Source organism: Phascolarctos cinereus, unplaced genomic scaffold (assembly GCF_003287225.1).
Source record: "Phascolarctos cinereus isolate Bilbo 61053 unplaced genomic scaffold, phaCin_HiC Scaffold_4;HRSCAF=312, whole genome shotgun sequence".
NCBI classification, from domain to species: Eukaryota; Metazoa; Chordata; class Mammalia; order Diprotodontia; family Phascolarctidae; genus Phascolarctos; species Phascolarctos cinereus.
The window spans coordinates 373,637,905-373,645,996 of NW_027555847.1; positions in this window are offsets into that span (position 1 = coordinate 373,637,905).

An 8,092-nucleotide genomic window follows, 5' to 3' on the forward strand; every position below is an offset into this window, starting at 1 on the left:
TTTGCCCTTAAGGAACTTCTATTCAAAAAAAGGAAGATAACATATTCGGGAGTACTGTCTAGGGAAGGGTTATTTGGTTTTCAAATTTATAGAAATGGTAAGTGGAACCATAAGTTGAGCGTTTGAAAGTTCATTTGTGTCAGACGAGAAAGAACTATTTCTCCTCAAACACAGGGACTACACACTCAGCAGAAATAAAATAATGACTGAAAAAAGTGCAGTGCTGTGGGCCCAAGAATAATACTGGAACTCTTATTTCGTGGAATATCTGACATTTTGCAACTTTTCCATTTTCCAATGGAGCACATGGCTATATCCTCAGATATCCCTTCCCTTCAATTTTGATTCTTTGTAGATCTCAGTGTCCCTGATTCATAGTCATATTAATCACCACTATCAGTAGGTATGTCATTAGTTGATGTATTTTTTGACAACCCATGATCACATATGCAATGCAATAATTAGAGAAGCATACAAGATAGGATACAAGGCATTGCCAAATTGGTTGGCACGGACAATAAGAACAAGATCAGATAAAGGCCTCATTTATCAAATATATAAATAGACAACTGAGTCAAATTCATAGAAATAAGAGCCATTCATTAGTTGATAAATGGTCAAAGGATATGAATGCAGTTTTCAGACAAAGTGATCAAAGCTATCTATAGTCATAAGAAAAGTGCTCTAAATCGCTATTGATTAGAGAAATGCGAATCAAAACAACACTGAGGTACCACATTACACCTCTCAGATTGGATCATATGACAGAAAAGGAAAATGACAAATGTTGGAGGAGGTGTGGGAAAATTGAGACACTAATGCACTGCTGTATACTGATTCAACCATTCTATAGAGCAATTTGGAACTACCCCAAGGGCTATAAAACCACGTGTACCCTTTGACCAAGCAATACCACTAGTAGGTCTGTATCCCAAAAAGACAAAAACAAGAAACAAAAAGGAAGATGACCTATACGTACAAAAACATTTATAGTAGCTCTTTTTGTGGTGGCAAAGAATTGAAATTGAGGGGATGTCCATCAACTGGGGAATGGCTGAACAAGTTGTGGTATATGAATGTAACAGAATACTATTGTGCTATAAGAAATGATGAGCAGGCAGACTTCAGAAAAATCTGGAAAGACTTGTATGGACTGATGCTGAGTGAAGTGAGCAGAACCAGGAGAACATTAAACACAGTAACAGCCACATTGTGCAATAACTAACATTGATAGACTTAGCTTTTCTCAGCAATACAAGGAATTAAGCCATCTCCAAAAGTCTCATGATGGAAAATGCTATCCACATCCAAAGAAAGAACTATGGAGTTTGAATGCTGATCAAAGCATACTTTTTAAAAAACTTTGGTTTTTTTTTGGGGGGGTTGTCTGTGTTTTCTTTCACAACATGACTAACATGTAAATATGTTTTACATGATTGCAGATGTATAACCTATATCAAATTGCTTTCCTTCTCAATGGGAGGGGGGCCAGGAAGGAGGGAGAGAATTTGAAACTCTAAATTTTTTTAAATGAATGTCAAAAATTGTTTTTACATGTAATAGGGGAAATAAAATATGAAATTAATTTTTAAAGTAATCAGAACAAGAGCACAAAGGGAAAGGTGCCATTATGGGCTGGCGTAGGCAGGGAAAGTTTGGTAAATGAGATAGAACCCTAAAACTAGATTTAAAATAAGCACAAGAGAATAGAGATAACATAAACAGAAATAAAATGAAATGAGAATAAGTATAATTTGTTGATGCGAAAATAAGAAAAATGGCATGGGTAGGCTGCAAATAACTATTGGGGAATAGTGAGAGTTAAAGATGGATACATAAAATTGGGTCATATTTAAGAGGAGAGGCTGTTTTTGAAGAGATGGCCAATAGAAGGCAAATGCTATAAGAGAAAAGCAATGGGCATAGATTCAGAAGGCCTAGGATCAAATTCTGGCTCCGTCACTAACTAGTTTTGTCACCTTGGGTAAATTACTTCCCCTCTCGGGACCTCAGTTTCTTCTTCTATGAATTAGGAGGATTGTGGGACACTTTGGAACTAATATGCTGAATTTGGTACATAATTTTAAAAATTATTCAGTTCAAATTTTCATGTACAATACTCTTTTTCAGGTCCTTTGTAAACGGAAATGTTAAGTTTTGTGGATGTTTGTCAAGTTCAGAATAATGAAAGAATTTAATATTTTAAAATAAAATAGTTATACCAGGTGATTTCCTCTGTCCTCTCTAGCTCTTGATAGGCACTTCATCAACACAGGAAAAGATGCAGGATGCTAAACATCAGGAGTTAGCCTAAGGGCTTGAACTTTCCCCAGATGGAAACAACTGGAGGAGGCTAGAGAGGTAACCACCTTCCCATTAGACTTTCATGGTTGAAACAATTCACAGTAACCATCAACGATAAAAAATAGGGTTTTCTCCCTTATGTCATGGATCAGTCTCTTTCTTCTGTTTTGGAACCAATGTTTTTTGTGTCTCCCCCCCTCCCCATCCCAAGGGGATAAGCTACTCAGGAGTTCTTCCTCCTCTCACTGGACACAAGAACCTGGAATTCTCTTTTCTCCAAGAGGCTGGTGATGTCAAAGTACTCTTCCTTTTCCCTTAATAACTCTCAAAAATAACAATATAATTCCATTCTCCTAGGCATATGTTCACAAGAACATATGCAATTATGATATACCTTTGACACTGCCTCTCCAATTTTGAGCCCAGGAACTCAGTGTTCAGGAACTCTCACTGCTCCATCTCTGCCCCAGCTAATGTTATCCCAGAGATGGAGGAGGGGATGGTCTCTCAGTCCTTGCTGGCCAATGGCAATGTTCAGGTCATTTCCTCTCTCCAGGGACCAATATCTGTTGTCAGGTCTCTGGCTCATTCTCAGTGTTCACTGTATCTTTCTTCAGTGAAAAGCATAGATTCTGCAATTGACAGAAATTTCTCTGATCACTCTAACCCTACCTAGCCAACCAATACATCCTCATTAGATCCATACAACCTCAGGAAAAAGCACTAAAAGTCCCAAACTAAAGCTCTGCAAGCTGATCAGGGAACTTCCTTGATCAACTCCCTGTACTCTGCTTCCTCTCCATTTAAATATTCACAGTTTCTGCAAGCCAAGCCATGTCTTTGGGTGTATTGGACTAGACCCTAATTCTAGACAGCTTTGTGACCATCTTGAAAAATTCTAGTGCCAGGCAAAGCATAAACCGTTGTCCTTGGATGGGCGTTGGCTCAGTCAAACTGAGACCTGTTGAAGACCTTAGCTTAAAAAGGCCAAGGTCACCCACAGCATCCAGGGCCATCTCCAATCGTCCTGATCTATTGGTAAATCGTCCTAGCCACTGGACCCAGATTGCTCTGGAGGAGAAAGTGAGGTTGGTGACTTTGCACAGACCTCCCTCACTTAAATCTAATTCATTTGTATGTCATAGCACCACCTCCCCAATATCATGGTCCTCTTCGAGAATGAAGGACAAACAACAACAACAACAGCATTCCCCCAAAGAATCCGCAGCAGTGTCCATGGTACGTAGTTTTTTTATTCTTACCAAACTAACAATCTTTTGTGAGGGTACAGTCTTCCCCTAGTTAAGTGGACCTAGTATTTGTACTCACAAGTTTCCTCTGGTGCAGAGATTCTTAACCTGGGATGCAAACACTTTTTTAAAAAAATATTCTGATAATTTCATTTCAATATAATTGATTTCCTTTGTAATCTCATATACTTTATTTTATGCCAATAAAAACATTATTCTGAGGAGGCATCCATAAACGTGTCAACAGACTGCCAGGGGGTTCATGGCACGAGAAAGGTTAAGAACTCCTGCTCTAGATCCATTTTTACTTTGTTGCTTGTAAACTTCTGTATCAACCCAGTCCTTGACTGCTCTCCCCTCTGCTAAAATAAAAGGAGGATAATAAAGCAACAACAGCAAAATAAGATAAAAGCAAAGAATTTAAATAGCCACAATTTGCTTCTCTATCCCCAAAAGGAAAAGCACTCAGGATTAAGGCTTTGAGCCACCCCCTTCCTTAGGTTTGCCAAAAAAAGGCAACTCCAGAGCTGGCAGTGCCCAGAAAGTCCTCCCTCAATCTATGAGGCTGGCTTCTGAAATCCTCTTTTTCTCCAAGAGGCTGATGCAATGCAGGCACTTCCCCATTTACTCTCTTGATCGAGACCTGCAAGCAACCCTGGAGGTGTGTACTGCACAGGACCAGTAGGCTGCCATTTTTGCAGCTCCAGAAGGGGTGGTCATTTCCCTACCAATATAAAAGTACCCCCCCCAGACCAAAATTCAATTTCCCCTGTAACCATCAGTAAAATGAATGGCTTCAACTAAACCTCCAAGGCCCTTTCAGATCTCACACCTTCCATCCTATGAACCCATTGCAAGAGTTTGGGGCCTTTGCATATAAAAACCCACCCTCCAATCAAAAAGGAAAAATGAATTGTAGAGTACATAATAAATAAGACTAGCCTGCAAAACCCAGCATGCTACCACAGTACAAAAGAACTGAAGTCTATTTCATACTGCATTGAGAAAACTCAATTAGCTCCCTGGATAGGAGTAAAACATTTTTACTAATGAGAGGTTTTGTGAAAAAGAGACAGTTGTCCTAAGGTTGGTAACAATGTATGTAAGAGAGGGGTAAAGGATGCTATTTTCCTTTTTCTGGTTACAGAGAGCCCTCTTGGGAAGCACAGGCTAGTAAGGAAGTCAGGGAAGTATACACACACACACACACACACACACACACACACACACACACACACACAACTTATATAATGTGTATATATCTATGTGTGTATTTTATGTGTATATGCATATATACATATGTATATATACGTGTGTATTTATACATATTATATAAGTGGGTACATATTGTGTATATATACATAAACATACTTATATAATATGTATATATACATACTTAAGTGATATATACATATATGCACATATTTATATGTACATACACACATACTTACATGGGGGGGGTGTATGTATGCACACATTTTATCAGGAAGACTTTGTTCCAGAAAAAAGGAAGAAGGTATCAGCTGAGACCCTAAATTCACAGAATCTTGGAGCTAGATGAGACCTTCAAAATCTAGTCTCAATACTCAGTGCAGGAATCTTTCCATCAGGTTCCTAGGTGACCATCCAAACTGTGCTTGAACATTTCCAGTGCCTGAAAGACCATCCCTTTGCAAGGAGGCCCACTTCATTGCTGGACAACTCTAATTATCAGAAACTCACTGTGTATCATAGGATTATAGATCTAAGACTCCAAGAGATCTCTCATTCAGCCTTCTCATTTTACAGATGAGGCCCTGAGAGATTAAATGACATGCTCATAGCCACACAGGTAGTAGGTTTTAGAAGTAGGATTTGAACCCAGCAACATTTGTTTTACTGGAATAGTATATATTCAAGCAGGCACTAGTTTTAAGCCAAATAAAAGTCCTACATGAGGCTGCTAGAATAGAAACAGAGCCAGAACCTTGGTGGATACTGGGACAGGACTCGGACCAAATAAATCTATCCACCCACTGTTCTTGACTTACTTTCAATAATTATTAAGCAGAACATAATTAAACAGGTAAGTAGGAAAGGCCAGTTATTAAAATCAGAGTATTGCAAAAGCCTGCAGGATATTCAATAAGAGAAACTTGGGAAGAATACATTTGGTTCTCTTCTCAAGTGACTCTTCTATAGCAGGAAGAATGACTTTTAAGAAACTCAGTAGGTTGTTTTCCAGGGCCGCTTTGACTAGAGGAGAGTTGGATTTGGAGTCAGATAACATGGACTAAAATCCTACCTCTATCCCTTGCTACTCATATGAATTTAGGCAAATCATTTAACCTCTCTGGGCCTTAGTTTCCTCATCTATAGAATGGGGGGAGAGAGAGCTGGACTAGATTACAGTAAAATCCCTTCCAGTTCTAAATTTGTTATTCTCGTCCTACCTTTGCTATGTGGCAACTAGGTGTCATAGAGGAAGTCAGGTAAACTTGAACTCAAATTACCCTGCCCCAGATGCTTACTGGCTGAGTGATACCTAACCTCCCTGGGCTTCAGTTTCCTTATCTGTAAAATGGGGAAAATAATAGCACCTACCGCACCCCAGGGCTATTGTGAGGATCAAGTTAAATAAAATGTGAAGTGCTTTTCAATCCTTAAAATCCTAGGTGAATGCTAATTAGTATTGTTCTTGTTCTTGTGGTTACCTGTGTAACTTTGGAAAAGTCACTTGGGCACTTTGGGCCTCAGTTTCTTCAGGTAGAAAATGAGATGATCTCTAAGGTCACTTCCAGCTCTAAATCCTCTCATCTCTTCTCCCTATCTCAAAGCCCCATTTCATCTCTTCCCACTTCCCCTGGGTCTCAGGGGATGAAATGATCCTCCTTGTGGCCAAGATGTACCCTCCACTTGTGCCCTTGATCACCTCCGTTTCGCTAGGACTTTACTCCATCAATCATTCCTTTTCTTTCTCTTGTCTTCAAGCTCTCCCTTTACTAACTCATGTCCCTCTACCTACTCTTTCTGCTTCTTCAATTAATAATGCTTTAAACAAAGTATTATTTAGGACCATTATATTCAGGTCTACCCTATCCTTTAAAAAAATACATCCCTGATCCTTCAAGTAATTATCCAACAGTCATTTATTACATACTGACTACTGTATGACAGGCCCTGTGTTGAGCACTGAGGGCGCAAAGAAAAGGCAAAAACCATCCCAACGCTCAAGGATCTTACCTTATAATGAGGAGATAACATGTACATAAATAGGTACAAACAGGATACAAAGTAGATGGAAAAGTAAACTTAATGAGAAGGCTCCAGCAGCTAGGGAGTTCTGGGAAAGGCCTCCTGATAGTGGTACTGAGCTGTTGTTATTGTCTGTCCTTTGTTCTAAGAGGACCATGACATCAGGAGGTGATGACATGACTGGCGAGTGAATTGTATTGAGTGAGGGAAAGCTGTGCAAAGTCACCAGCCTCATTCTCTCCTCTGGAGCCCTTTGGGTCCAGTGGCCAGATAGAGATCAGGATGACTGGACGTGGGCCCTGGCACGTGAGTGAGGGCTTGAAGAAAGCTAGGCCTTCATTCTAGCTATCATCCTATAGATTTCCTCCTCTTCACTGCTAAACTCCCAGAAAGAGTAACTATGCTTCCAAAAGCCTCCAGGTCCTGACCACCCACTTACTTCACAAGCCCTTGATATCTAAGTTGAAGTTTAGGGGTGCTGGGATCCTGAAATAGCGACACAGGTCCTGCCTCAAATGAATTCAACTCAAGCATTCTTTCAGCTAAAGACAAGGTTTATTAGAACACCTATAGAAGTGGGCAAGATCTTAAGGAATCTGAGCATTGGCCAGACTCTTAAGGAATCTGAACATTGGCCAGACTCTTAAGGAATCCAAGCTTTTTCTGTGCTTGTATTGACAGGTGGGCCAGACTGAATCTGAGACCTTTAATGGAGACAAGATGGATCTTTTATACAGAAGACCGTGGGAAGAGAGAAGGAATCTAGAAGGAATTAAGGGTGGGAAGTGGCCCGGGGCAACCCAGAGGTGACAGACAATGAAGGGCTGGGCTAGGTTAGAGGTAAGAGAATTGGAAGGTTGGGAGTAGGCCACAATGAAAGGCCATCTGAGAGTTTTACTGGGATGGGTCCATGCCTCAGTCAGAGACTTGACCATGTGGGAAATTTCAAGAAAGTTGAGAGAGAGAGGGGTTTCCAGGGACTATACCCCATCATCTAGACTCACCTCCCCTACTCAGCCAAACTATTCTCTCCAGGGTCACCATTAACCTCTTAATTGCTAAATACAATGTCCTATTCTCAAACCTCCTCTTCCTTGAATTTTCTTCAGCTTTTGGCACTGTTCTGTTCCTCCTCCCACCCTCCACATTGTCTCATTCCTTGGTTTCTCAGCTCTTTCCTAGTTCTCCAAACTGTCTGGCTGAACCTTCTTAGTCTCTTTTACTGGTTCTCATCCTACCTATCTGACCACTCTTTTTCAGTCTCCTTTGCTGAGTTATCATCCATATCACAAAACTTTGGATGT